Consider the following 15419-nt stretch of genomic DNA (forward strand, 5'->3'; position numbering starts at 1 on the left):
CACCAAACATGTTAAACTGTCATCTTTCTTTAGAGATGTTCAGTGGACTTGCTGTTATTTCTGAATTTTCAGTGGCTTAGCAATACTGTATGAATATTAGTGCAATGATATCAATTGTTGTGTAGAACAAGTTTCATGACTCCTTCCTCTGATATGAAAAGTATTTTTTGACTGTTATGTACTAATAATGGCTGATGGACGTCAGCCGTGTTTTGAAGCTTTGCAATCCTTTTCAGCTTGTTACTAACTGAGCTTAACAAACACCACAAATATCATCTGAGGGGGAGTTATGTCAACAGGTGGAAGGTGGAAGGTGCAGCCCCATCAGGGATACTACATATCTCCAACCTTGGTATTTAAAGCCCAAACTCTACTCAAACATAGGCTTCAGCTTACAAATTATTGATATCATTCTGCTTCAGATGCGCAAAAGGTCATTGTAGGATGATTTCCAAGTATAAATATGGCATTACATGCGAAATAGGAGCAAATATAGGCCATTCAGCCCCTCGAGCCTGTTCCGACATTCAATAAGATCATGGCTGATCTGTTTGTGTTTCAAATTCCACATTCCCATCTACCCCTGGTAAGCTTTGATTCCCTTGTCTAACAGGAATTTATTTAACTCCATCTTAAAAATATTCAATGACCCCGCCTCCACCACCTTCTGAGGCAGAGAATTCCAAAGTCGCACAACCCTCTGAGAGAAAAAAATTCTCCTCATCTCTGTCCTAAAAGGGTAACCCCTAATTTTAAAACAGTGACCCCTAGTTCTGAACTCACCCACAAGAGGAAACATCCTTTCCACATCCACCTTGTCAAGGCCGTTCAGGATCTTGTAAACTTCAATCAAATCACCCCTCACTCTTCTAAACTCCAGTGGAAACAAGCCCAGTCAGTCCAACCTTTCCTCATAAGACAACCCACTCATTCCAGGTATCAATCTAATAAACCTCCTCTGGACCACCTCCAACACATTTACATCCTTCCTTAAATAAGGAGATCAAAACTGCACACGGTATTCAAGATGAATAGCATCTCACTAATGCCCTGTATAACTGAAGCATAACATCCTTACTTTTATGTTCAATTCCCCTCGTAATAAAGGATAGCATTCCATTAGCTTTCTTAATTACTGTCTGTACCTGCACACTAACATTTTGTGACTCATGCACTAAAACAAGTTGAACCCTCTGCACCTCAGAATTCTGCAATCGTTTTCCTTTTAAGTAATAATCTGCTTTTTATCCTTCCTGCCAAAGTGAACAACTTCACATTTTCCTGCATTATATTCCATCTGCCAGGTTTCTGCCCACTCACTCAACCTATCCATATCTGTCCACAACCTCCTTATGTCCTCTTCTTTGTTTTGTCTGCAAATGTAGCTACCATGCCTTCACTCCCCTCGTCTAAGTTATTGATATAAATTGTAAAAAGCTGAGGCCCCAGCACAGACCCCTGCGGGATTCCACTCTTCACATCCTAGCAATCGGAAAAAGACCCATTTATGCATACTCTCTATTTTCTGCCAGCCAGCCAATCTTCTATCCATGATAATATGTTAAATTCCACACCACAAGCTTTTATCTTCCTTATCAAATGCTTCCTGGAAATCCAAGTACAGTACATCTACAGGCCCCCCCCTTTATCCATAGCGCATGTTACTCCTTCCAAGAATTCCAACAAATTGGTTAAACATGATTTCCCTTTCACAAAACCAAACTGACTCTTCCCGATTACCTTGAGTTTTCTAAGTGCTCAGATATAACCTCTTTAATAATTAATTCTAACACATTCCTCACAAAAGACGTCAAGCTAACTAGCCTGTTGGAAAATTAACACCAACGTATCTACGACCTCATTTGCCACCTCTTTTAAGACCCTGGGATGAAATCCATCGGGACCCGGAGCCTTGTCAGCCCACAGCTCCATCAGTTTGCTCAGCACCACTTCCCTACTGATTGTAATTTCACCAAGTTCTTCTCTCCCCTCCGCCTCCTGATTTACAGCTATTACTGGAGTATTTTTCTTTTTTTATTCATTCAAGGGGTTTGGGCTTTGTTGGCTGGGCCAGCATTTATTGCCCATCACTAATTGCCCTTGAGAAGGTGATGGTGAGCTGCTGTCTTGAACTGCTGCAGTCCATGTTTTTTGTATCCTCTATACTGAAGACGGAAGCAAAATATTTGTTCATTTCATCTGCCGTTTCCTTATTATCTATTATTAACTCCCCACTGTCACTCTCTAGAGGACCAACACTCACCTTACTTACTCTTTTCCTGTTTAAATACCTGTAGAAACTCTTGCTACCCATTTCTGCATTTCTAGGTAGCTTCCTCTCATACTCTAATTTCTTTCTCCTGATTAACCTATTCATCATTCTCTGCCGTTCTTTATTTTCTGACAAATCATCTGACCTGCAACTGATCCTTGTGCAGTTATATGCTTTTTCCTTAAGTTTGATGCTTTCCTTAACTTCTTTAGTTAACCATGGATGGTGGATCCTCCCCTTGGAACCTTTCTTTATAGTGGAATATACTTATTCTGTGTGTTCTGAAATAACCCCTTAATTGTCTGCCACTGCTTCTCTATTGATCTATCCTCTAGCCTAGTATCCCAGTTCACTTCAGCTAGCTCAGCTTTCAGGCCCATGTAGTTGCCCTTGGCCTGAATTTTACCTTTGGCGGGTGCGCGTGATCTGCGGGCCTGGGAGTGGCTGGGAAATGGACCGCCGACCGCGATTGGCCCCTGACCGCGATTGGCCCCTGACCGCGATTGGCCCCTGACCACGATTGGCTCCTGACTGCGATTGGCCCCTGACCGCGATTGGCCCCTGACCACGATTGGCCCCTGACCACGATTGGCTCCTGACTGCGATTGGCTCCTGACCACGATTGGCCCCTGACCACAATTGGCCCCTGACCGCGATTGGCTCCTGACTGCGATTGGCCCCTGACCGTGATTGGCCCCTGACTGCGATTGGCCTCTGACTACGATTTCATGCTGGCTGGCCAATTAACGGCCATCCAGCGTGAAAGCACACACTGAAAAGCTCAGCACTGCCAGGGCGGGGTGGGAAGAGGCCGGGCGATGATGTTTCTGCGGGTGTGGGTGTGGGTGAGCGCGGCGAGAGAGCTCCCTGAAGCCAGACAGCTGCCTCTGGGAGCTGCCGACCTTCAAATGATGAAATAAACCATTAAAAAGGTGCAAAAATTGTCCATGCGTCACAATCAAGCACCTGGAAAATATACCTCATTAAAATGCTGCCCACACATATTTATTTCTATTTTATTTCACAACGGAGATTTCATCCCACCCTTGGATGAGGTTTGATGAGAAATGTAAAGGCCGCCCGGCCAATTGGCCCGTCTGCCAAAAGTAATGGAGGACGGGCCACGACAAATCAGAGACAATTGTGAGCTTAGGGCTTTAATTGCCGGCTGGCCTGCTTCCGACTTTTGCGTGTGGCCGCCGAGCGAAATATCGTGCAAGAGCGCGATGATGTCGGGACGCTCGCCCCATGTCACCTCATGCGATTTTACACCCAATTGAGTCCAGCAGGTGCCCTCCCGCAGGACACAAAACTTTCCCTCTTATTTAAGTTTAAAATACTGGCCTTGGGCCCACTCTTCTCCCTTTCAAACTGGATGTAAAACTCAGCAGGTCTGGCAGCATCGGCGGAGAAGAAATCAGTTAACGTTTCGAGCCTTCATGGCCCTTCGGCAGAACTGAAGCATAGTTTTACACCCCCACTAGAGCTGTACTTTGAATATCCTGTCCTCCATTCTTAATTAGCACTTTTCTCAGACAAAACTTCTCTTTGACCCTTTTGTCTGTGACATCTTTTGATTATCTGCTCATCTCCACAATCACCACACCCTCAATGTCTCTCTCTCCCCCCACCAACCCCCCCCCCCCCGCTACCTTAAACCAATTTATATTTCTCCCTTCTTCTAACTATGCTTCAGTTCTGCCGAAGGGCCATGAAGGCTCGAAACGTTAGCTGATTTCTTCTCCGCCAATGCTGCCAGACCTGCTGAGTTTTTCCAGGTAATTCTGTTTTTGTTTTGGATTTCCAGCATCCGCAGTAGCTTTTAGCTTTTTGTTTTTATGGATGTAAAATTCAATCATATTGTGGTCGCTGCTACCTAGGGGTGCCTTTACTCTGAGGTCATTGATTAATCCTGTCACGTTACACAATACCAATTCGAATATAACCTGCTCTCTGGTTGGTTCCAGAATGTGCTGCTCTAAGAAACTATCTCAAAAGCATTCTATGGATTCTTCATCCAGGCTACAACTGCCAATCTGATTTTTCCGGTTTATATGTAGATTAAAATCACTCATTATTATTGCTGTCCCTTTGTCAAAAGCACACAATATTTCTCCTTGTATACGTTGTCCTACATTGTGGTTATTATTAGGGGACCTGAGGACCACTCCCACTAGTGACTTCTTTCCTCTACTATTCCTCATCTCTACCTGAACTGATTCTACATCCTGATCTCCCAAACCAAGGTCACCTCTAACAATTGCACAAATGCCATCCCTTGATTACCAGTGCTACCCCTCCACCTTTACCTAGCTACCTATTGTTCTTAAATATCATATACCCCTCAATATTCAGGACCCAATCCTTGTCAACATGCAGCCAGGTCTCCATAATGACTATTAGATCATATTTATTTACTTCAAAGTGCGCTTTCAATTCATTTACTTTGTTATGAATGTTATGTGCATTCAGATACAGAGCCTTTAGTTTTGTCTTTTTATTATCTTTGTAACATCTAGCCTTGGCTGTTGACGTATTCCTAGGCTTTTTCCTCTCTGTCCCTTCCTGCCATTCCCTGACCCTCATTTCCCATATTACTATATTGCTCACCTACCTTGACTCTGCCCCTTGATCTGTTACATCTACTCAAGCTTAATCCCTCGCCCCTCCTTGATTAGTTTAAAGCCCTCTCTACTTTCCTAGTTATGCATTTCACTAGAACATTGGTCCCAGCACGGTTCAGGTGTAAACCATCCCAACGGTACAGCCCCCACTTTCCCCAGTACTGATGCCAGTGCCCCATGAACCGGCACCCACATCTCCCACACCAGTCTTTGATCCAAGCAGAATAATCCAGAGATTATTACCTTTGAGGTTCTGCTTCTTAATTTTGTGCCTAGCTCCTTATCATGACTATGCAGAATCTCTTTACTTGTCCTTCCTATGTAATTGGTACCATGACAACTGGATACCGCCCCTCCCCCCACTCCAAGTTCCTCTCCAGCCCTGAGCAGGTGTCCCGAACCCTGGCACCGGGCAGGCAACACAGCCATCTGGACTCTCGCTCTTTGCTGCAGAGAACAGTGTCAATCCCCCTCACTATACTATCCCCTACTACCACTGCATTCCTGTTTGATCCCCCTGCTCGAATGGCTTCCTGTACCATGATGCCATGGCCGGCCTGCTCATCCACCCTGTAGACTTTACTTACGTCCACACAGGTAGCAAGCACCATGTACCTGTTTGACAATTGCAAAGTCCGAGGCTCCTCCACAACTGTCTGCTTGGCCCCTTTACCTGTCTCACTCACGGTCACATCCTTCAGTCCCTCACCGCTGTACAAAACAAACCCGATTCTGAGATGTGTGACCGTCTTCCGGAACAAAGTGTAAAGGCACTTCTCCACTCACCAACCCCCTCCCCACCCTTATGTTGTGCAGTGTCTGCAGTTCAGCTTCCAGGTCAATAATCCTGATCCAGAATCCCTCCAGCTGCTTACACTTTCTGCAGACATGTTTGTCCTTGATCGCCTTGGCACCCAGAAACTCCCACATTCCACAGCTGCAATATAACACCTATCCTGCCATTCTTTTTTTTATGTTATCTAGTTAGTTTTATTGAATTACTTTTTTAATTAATTTAGAATAATTCCTGCATATACTACAATTTACTGTGCTTATTCAAAGCTAGTACCACCTACAACTAAAGGTTATATGTTGCTTAACTACACAGGGTATGTGTTTTAGGTATTTATTTTAATTATTTTATTTTATTCTAAAGTTTTAGTTATTTTTATTTACAAATCTTTTAAATTTTGTATTCATTTTAATTAATAAGCCCTACTACTCCTAATAAACTTAATTACTATGATTATAATAACCTTATTATGAAGAAAACCTTACAGTTACCAAAATGTTGTACCAGTATTTAAAAGATAATGAGCAAAACAAGTAAAATGCTCACCAACCAATTAATTACATAGTTCCCTTTGACATCACACTTGATTTTCTCCAAATCTAATTGGTCCACTGAAACCCACCACCAACACCAACACCAGCACCACCACCACCACCACCACCAGCACCAACACCAACACCAACACCACCACCAACACCAACACCACCAGCACCACCACCAGCACCAGCACCACCACCACCAGCACCACCACCACCACTAACACCACCAGCACCACCACCAGCACCAGCACCACCACCACCAGCACCACCACCACCACCACCACTAACACCACCAGCACCACCACCACTACCACCACCACCACCACCACCAACACCACCACCACCAACACCACCACCACCAACACCACCACCACCACCAACACCAACACCAGCACCACCACCAACACCAACACCACCAGCACCACCACCAGCACCACCACCAACACCACCATCACCAACACCACCAGCACCACCACCAACACCAGCACCAACACCAGCACCAACACCAGCACCACCACCACCACCACCACCACTAACACCAGCAGCACCACCACCACCAGCACCAACACCACCACCACCACCACCAGCACCACCACTACCACCACCACCAGCACCACCACCACCACCACCAACACCACCACCACTACCACCACCAGCACCAACACCAGCACCAACACCACCACCAGCACCAACACCAGCACCAACACCAGCATCACCACCAGCACCACCACCGACACCGACACCAACACCAGCATCACCACCAGCACCAACACCAGCACCACCACCAGCACCAGCATCACCATCACCAGCATCACCACCAGCACCACCACCGATACCGACACCAGCACCAGCATCACCAGCACCGCCAGCAGCACCACCACCAACACCAACACCACCACCAGCACCACCAGCATCGCCAGCACCAACACCAGCCCCAGCTGCAGCAGCAGTTCTTTTATCTCCCAGTTCCTCTCTCACTCCTTCACCCACTCCTTTATCTCCCAGTTCCTCTCATTCTAGCTGGCTGGTGGTGACACTATAAATGCACCAATATTTTTGTCTTGAAGGTTTGCCACACATTCTTATTGAGTTGGTTGTTATTTGCAATAACCAGCAATGCCTATGTCCCATTTACCTCTTCGATTGGTGATACATTCCCCTATGTTGCCAAGGTGCTCACCGTGTGAGATTTATCACGTTAATGCTAAAGTTGAGCCTGACTGTCTGCTAAGCAGTTTTTCAATTGGGCTGGAGATGCAGATGGTGCTGCGTATACTGGCAGCTTCTCATTTGTAACACAGGCACAGGGTTCTTGACACTCTGTGCAGGGAAGAAAATGAAGTTAGAAGAATATCTCTCTATATTCTGCCTGAACACATTTTCACACAATGGGACATTGCCCGGTACTGTGTGTGTAGAATATTATCTACGAAACAAAAAGAATTTACATTTGTAAGGCACTTTTTATGTGCTTTGGATATTCCAAAATACAGTGGTGTTACGCTGGTGATGGCATAGGGATATTTCCACTGGACTGGGGATCCAGGGATCCAGGGTAAAGCTGTGGAGACCTGGGTTCAAATCCCACTATGGCAGATGGCGGAATTTGAATTCAATAATGTTGACAATGAAACAATCATTGTAGAAACCCATCTGGTTTACTGATGTCCTTTAGGGAAGCAAATCTACTGACCCTGCCTGCTGTGGCCTACATGTGACTCCAGACCCACAGCAATGTTGGTTGACTCTTAGATGCCCTCTGAACAAGGACAATTAGGGATAATTGGGTAATAAATGCTGGCCTAGCCAGTGACACCCACATCCCATGAACAAATAAAAAAAATATGTGGCAGCTGCTTTGAGCACAGCAAGGTCCCACAAACAGCAGTTAAATAGTCGATGATTTAATATGTTTTATTGTTGTTGATTGAGGGATAAATTTTGGTCAGGAAATGGGGAGAACTCCCCTGCTTGAAAACTCCCACTGCTACATTTCAAAAGTATTTAATTGGTTGTAAAGTATTTTGGAATATTCCAAGGATACAAAAGGTGCCTTACAAATCTAAATTATTTTTGTCCGTCTGAACAGACAGATGGTTTTCACATCTCCACTGTTGGCACCTCCAACAATACAGCACTCTCTCAGCGCTGCACAGAAGGATCTGCTGAGATAGTGGGGTGTAAATTCATCTTGGCACAGCACGGTCAAAGCAACCCATTTTACATGCTGCCTGATTTTCATTTGTATCCAAATAAATAATAAAGAAAATTAGGTAGAGTGAAAAATGGGTTGCCAATTCACTATCACCTGTTTCATTACACAAGGTGAATTTATACTCATATACATTCAAGTCGCTGGTGTGCAGACTTAGAGGCAAGAGCTCCATATTGAGCCAAGCTGACCCTCTATTAGTGAGGAATGCATTACAAGCTTGGCTGTTGGCTTGCTAATATTAACATGCTTTCAGATGCCCTGTGAATAGCACTTAACTCCCACGCCTTTACACGTTGGATGAGGTGAATCTTTATCAGTTCTAGATGTTGCTGTCCTTTTATTCCTCTGTCCGATACATCCAGTTATCTATGTAAAAAATTGAGCATTTGCATTGTTTTGACATTCGCCACTTAATTTTCCAAAATTGTTGGCAGGATTATCCATGTGGCTTTGTAAAGTCCCATATGTGACTTTTTGTGGTATTTCACTGTGAATAATGATGTGATGTGACATTATATTGATACAGTGTGATGCAATGTGATAGTGATATGGTGGGGGTGGCGATGTTAACCACGTTGTTAATGTAACATGGGCATCATCAATCAAACTGCCCATTGCACACCAATGGGAGAGATGTAGATCAGGCAGGCAATCTAATATCCTCTGCTTTGTATGATCACTGTGATGTGATGGGGAATGGGGGTGGGGTGTGAGTATTCAATGTGCTGCATTAACCATTTGCGTTTTGTGTTGTGAATTGATCTGACCAGTGCTAAATGTACACCAGGTGGTGTAATAGCTCGTGTGATTTTTAATCATTCAGCTCTCTGGCCTGAAACAGGCAGCAGACTCTTCAAAAGTGCCAACCTGAAACCGTGTTGAATGCTTTCTCAGGTGTGTGATGTGTGTGTCTTTGTAAATAAAAGCTTATAAGTGTATAAAATCTAGTTTCCAGTTTTATCCTTCACCGCCTGGCTACCTGAGCTGTCGCACTGTACTGGCTGTAGCACTGTACTGGCTGTAGCACTGCACTGGCTGTAGCACTGTACTGGTTGTAGCACTGTACTGGCTGTAGCACTGTACTGGCTGTAGCACTGTACTGGTTGTAGCACTGTACTGGCTGTAGCACTGTACTGGTTGTAGCACTGTACTGGCTGTAGCACTGTACTGGCTGTAGCACTGTACTGGCTGTAGCACTGTACTGGCTGTAGCACTGTACTGGCTGTAGCACTGTACTGGTTGTAGGATCTTGGATGTGAAATTCAATTGCAAATCCAGAAGAACACAAAGAATAAGAGCAGGAGTAGACCATTTGGCCCATCGAGCCTGCTCCGCCATTCAATACGATCATGGCTGATCTTGAGCTTCAACTCCATTTTCCCACCCGCTCCCCACATCCCTCGATTCCCTGTGAAACCAAAAATCTGTCCATCCCAACCTTAAATGTCTTCAACGATGGTGCATCCAGAACCCTCTGGGGTAAAGAATTCCAAAGGTTCACAGCCCTTTGAGTGAAGAAATTTCCCCTCGTCTCAGTCCTAAATGATTGGCCCCTTATCCTTAGATTGTGCCCCCATGTTTTAGATTACCTAACCAGCGGAATCAACCTCTCAGTGTCAACCCTGTCCAGCCCCTTCATAATCTTGAATGTTTCAGTGAGACCATAAGACCATAAGAGATCGCCTCTCATTCTTCTAAACTCCAGAGAATATAAACCCAATTTACTCAGCCTCTCAGCATAGGACAACCCCTTCATCCCAGGGGCCAATTTAGTGAACATTCACTGTGCCACCTCCAAAGCAAGTATATCTTTCAGATGGAGTTTGCTACATACATGCTGCACTCATTGTATCAAAGCTATTAGCGGCCTAACCAACAGCCCTTAAAGGGACCTCCGGATACCACCCCAAAAACAGGCCCAAGAAGTGTTCTTTTTCTTTTGGCTGAAGGTGAGGGCAAGTCAAATTTTCACCCCACAGTAATTATATATGAGAATGATATATATGATAATAGGATAACAGCAACAAATTTATATTTATATGGGCCAGAGTGTTCTGTCCTGAAGCCTAAATTTGGTGACAGAAGCAGTGACAGGTTTGGGGAGTGGGGGGATTGGCTGACTACACTTGATCTTGTGCTGTTCAGCTCATTACTTATGCACCCGTGGGGCCTTTTAATTGAGGATGCCCGGGATGCTATTCCCTGCAAGAGGGCTTCCCGATATTGTTCGCCAGGGAGTCTGACGCATGTTTAACCCGCCTTTAAAGTCCCGACAACAGAATTCCTAAAGTTCATCCCGCCATCAGGAAACCGATTCTTGGCCTCCTGCCAAATTAAGATGCCCCGCCTGCCACACTTCACACCGCTTGTGGGACCAGAGGATTCTGCCCATAGCATCTTAAGTGGAATGAAGTGTACCAAGGTGATTGACAGGAGCATTATATAAAAGAAAGTGACACTGAGCCGCTAAAGGAGCTAGCAGGTCAGGTGACCAAAAGCTCAGTTAAAGATGTAGGTTTTAAGGGCTGTCATAAAGGAGGGAATTGAGGTAGAGAGGCAGTGAGGTATAGGAGGGCCTAGGCAACTTTTTAAAAATTCATTCACGGGATGTGGGCTTCGCTGGCTGGGCCAGCATTTATTGCCCATCCCTAATTGCCCTTGAGAAGTGATGAGCTGCCTTCTTGAACCACTGCAGTCCCTGTGGTGTAAGTATACCCACAGTGCTGTTAGGGAGGAAGTTCTAGGGTTTTGACCCAATGACAGTGAAGGAACGGCGATATATTTCCAACTCAGGATGGTGAGTGGCTTGGAGGGGAACTTCCAGGTGGTGGTGTTCCCATCTATCTGCTGGCCTTGTCCTTCTAGATGGTAGTGGTCATGGGTTTGGAAGGTGCTGTCTAAGGAGCCTTGGTGAATTCCTGCAGGGCATCTTGTAGATGGTACATACTGCTGCTACTGTGCATCAGTGGTGGAGGAAGTGAATGTTTGTGGATGTGGTGCCAATCAAGCGGGCTGCTTTGTCCTTGACGGTGTCAAGCTTCTTGAGTGTTATGGGAGCTGCACGCATCCTGGCAAGTGGGTAATATTCCATCTTACTCCTGACTTGTGCCTTGTAGATGGTGGACAGGCTTTGGGGAGTCAGGAGGTGAGTTACTCGCCACAGGATTCTTAGCCTCTGACCTGCTCTTGTAGCCACAGTATTTATATGGCTAGTCCAGTTCAGTTTCTGGTCAATGGTAACCCCCAATGTTGGTAATGGGGGATTCAGTGATGTTCATGCCATTGAACATCAAGGGGAGATGGTTAGATTCTCTCTTGTTGGAGATGGTCATTGCCTGACACTTATATGGCGTGAATGTTACTTGCCACTTGTCAGCCCAAACCTGGATATTGTCCAGGTCTTGCTAAATTTGGACATGGACTTGCTTCAGTATCTGAGGAGTTGCGAATGGTGCTGAACATTGTGCAATCATCAGCGAACATCCCTACTTCTGACCTTATGATGGAAGGAAGGTCATTGATGAAGCAGCTGAAGATGGTTGGGCCGAGGACACTACCCTGAGGAACTCCTGCAGTGATATCCTGGAGCTGAAGTGTCTGACCTCCAACAACCACAACCATTTTCTTTGGCTTCCATGGCTACCAAGGGTTGTGAGGTTTGAGGAGATAAGAGGGATGGGGATGGACAAAGCAATGGAGAGATTTGAAAAGCAAGAATGAGAAATTTCAGCAAGTTGCAATGTGATTGGCTGTTTTTATTTTCCTGTTTATTGTGGTAAATAATTTGATAGAGTTTCTGGACAGAAATATCTTCTGAAAAATCAATGCCAAATATGGCTAAAAAGCCCTCCTCCCACAACTTGAAGGTTCCCACTTGGCAGCATCTCGGGAGTGCTTACGACAGGTTGCTAAGAAATTTGCAAAATAGTCTCAGTAATTGACCTATGTCCCCGTCACACTGACACGCTGGGTTTATGTGCCGCATGGAAGCTGTTTGTGTGGAGGTCGGGAAGCTCAGAACTCTCTGTGTAATTCTATTACTGGAATTAAATGGGTGGCTTTGTTCTGCTTTGTAATTGCAAAACTTCCATAACAACACACTAGGGAGAGAAATGGAAGCTCACTTAAAGGATTTTCAATATTATTCACACTGAAAGCTCGGTAGAGAACCTTGTTGGCTGATATGCTGTCTCACTGGCTTCTTTGTTTGGCATAATTAGTCTCTAGTGCCATGGATGGAATCTGCACAAGTACGGGGAAGCGATGCCAAGAGCCCTTGCTAGAAAAGTAGAAAACTATTTATAAATATCCCACATACACACTACATATCGTACATAGCTCAATGCGCTGTCTCATAATGGTACCAATGTTATCATCAATTAGCACAAACAAGGTCGTCTTTGTGGAGCTTTAGCTCTGCTGGGTCATATTCAAGTCAGCGAGCAAAAGTTAATTCATTTATTAGGAATAGACGTGCACCTCAGCTGGGTTTACTTAATATGCACTGTGAAGCTAGGCTCACCTTTCTGAGTTCAGACAACACGGGATCCATTTTGGTGTGTGTGTGTGTCCGCTCCACCTGAGCAATGATATTGATGGGTATCTTAGTCAGTTTTTATGGTCCAGTTTCTTTGGAAAAGAACAGGCAAATTGACAGCACTAACTATGCTATTTATAGGCCAAATGCATACTTAAGCAGAGACCACAAAATGCCAGAGGTTAAACTGAATATTAGATATTATTGGCAGGGAAATTTCCTGAGAGCTGTCATGATGATGTGACGTGTACATGTATAATATTAATCTTTAATTTCATCAGCTGGCCAGATATAGATTGAACTTCTATAAAAGTACTTTTAAAACAAGCAAAGACATTGACTTAAGATGGTTGCCACAGGTCACCGGACACATCTGGTATGACAAGTTGGTCAAGTTGGTCAATTTCTGGAAGTTTCCAGTGTGGATTACAATTAGGGCATGCCAAGGCAGCCTCTTATGGAATTCCATACCTGCTGGTGTGAAGAATTTCTTCAAAAGTGAATTGAAAATGATAACTAGCTCTCACTATCTGCATTTCTATAAAGCCAACTTTCAGGCAGAGACAGAAAGTTTACCAGGACAATGGCTATATAGAAGATGTTTTTATCTTCTTCCTAGCACATCACAGGAAAGAATGGTCTATTCAGAAGTGATGGTTGGAATATTAAAGAAATTAATCATCTAGGCCATAATACAATGGCCAAGGTCTGCCCATTCATGAGTTAATCAATTACCTTCTGTGGAATACTCAACTCATTATGTGGAAGAGATCATGTGAGCAGAATAACTATTTTGAAAAGTCGTTATTACAAACCCTGGTTGCTTTTTGGCAGTCTAGTAGAAGTAGCCTGCAAATGGACAAGTAACACCATCTCTCTCCCTTCTATCTCGGGTTCAGAGCCCTATCTCTGTTACATTGTAGAACCCATCAGATAGAGAACCTAAATGAAAAGGGAACCTCGGGTACAATTGCTTTGACTTTTGGAAAAGACAAATTACGGTATAAAAGAGACGGTCTCCAGAAGTTGCAATTTACATCAGCCTCAGCCTCACTGGAATTGCAAGAGCCCTGTCAAAAACACTGCCTCAACAGTTGAGTCTTAATTTGCCCAAAATTTAAACTCCTCTACTGCATATCTTGTAATTTTGCATGATTATGTGTGCGCGTTTGTTACAAAGGTGGGGACATGGGTTTACCTTTCAAATATTTTAATATCTTTACCTAGGTGGGTTTTTAGCATAATAAAAACTAGCTCCTTTTGTGTTCAAAGGAAGCCTGTTGGATTGAGTTATTTACAATCAGCATGTAAACGATTAAGTGCAGGCATTGAATTGATATCTTCAACCTCATAAATTACAAAAACTCTAATGATCGATTGAAGAACAGGAAAGAATGGTCGTGTCCAGACATCCCTCCTCATCGGCCATAGCAGCGTACAGCAACAGGGAAATGAACCTTTAAAATTCAAAACTCTCAAAAGCGTCAAGGCAGGAAGAGGGGGATCCTGTTCCAGCCAAGGGATCAGAAGGCACTCCAGGCACCTCTGCTGCCAGAGAGAAGTCACAGAGGAGGCCAGTGAATGAAGCTTAGCTCTCAGTTGGCTGCAGTGCTGGAACATGATAAATGACCCCTGAAGTGTTGTCAAGTTGAAAATACTGATCACTTACTCTCTGCTCACATCTCCTTGACCTGTGACCTCACTAGCTGCAATGCTGCCCTGCACACTTCTGTTGCTCCCGTACAATCACTGCAGCACATTTCACTCCAATTCCTTCTCGTACTCTCAGCACTGCCTGTATTGTAACCCTCACTTCCCCTTGCCTCATATTTATTTTCATTCATTCACAGGATATGGGCTTCGCTAGATGAGCCAGCATTTACTGCCCATCCCTAATTGCCCTTGAGAAGGTGGTGGTGAGCTACCTTCTTGAACCGCTGCAGTCCCTGTGGTGTAGGTACACCCACAGTGCTGTTAGGAAGAGAGTTCCACTTTGACTCAGCAACAGTGAAGGAACAGCGATATATTTCCAACTCAGGATGGTGAGTGGCTTGGAGGGGAATTTCTAGGTGGTGGCGTTCCCATCTATCTGCTGCCCTTGTCCTTCTAGATGGTAGTGGTCACGGGTTTGGATGGTGCTGTCGAAGGAGCCTTGGTGAATTCCTGTAGTGCATCTTGTAGATGGTACACACTGCTGCTTCTGTGCATTGGTGGTGGTGGGCTGCTTTGTCCTGGATGGTGTCAAGCCTCTTGAGTGTTGTGGGAACTGCACTCATTGAGGCAAGTGGGGAGTATCCCATCACACTCCTGACTTGCACCTTGTAGATGGTGGACAGGCTTTGGGGAGTCAGGAGGTGAGTTACTCACCGCATGGGTTACTCATTACACATGGCATACCAACTATTCAACCATGACAGACACATTGTCTAAACATCTCTC

General features: G+C 44.8%; 1 long non-coding RNA gene across 2 annotated transcripts in view; it reads right to left on the minus strand.

Annotated features, from left to right (window-relative positions):
* The window catches only part of LOC144691090 (uncharacterized), a 40873-nt gene extending 25931 nt beyond the window's left edge, over positions 1-14942 (minus strand). For both annotated transcript variants that reach the window (XR_013579037.1, XR_013579036.1), the window contains exons 1-2: positions 14650-14942; positions 7364-7548 (exon numbers count right to left, since the gene is read on the minus strand). This is a non-coding gene — a long non-coding RNA (uncharacterized LOC144691090). The remainder of the gene's footprint in view (positions 1-7363; positions 7549-14649) is intronic.
* Between the last annotated feature and the right edge of the window lie 477 nt (positions 14943-15419).

This window comes from Cetorhinus maximus, chromosome 15 (assembly GCF_964194155.1).
Source record: "Cetorhinus maximus chromosome 15, sCetMax3.hap1.1, whole genome shotgun sequence".
Taxonomy (NCBI): Eukaryota; Metazoa; Chordata; class Chondrichthyes; order Lamniformes; family Cetorhinidae; genus Cetorhinus; species Cetorhinus maximus.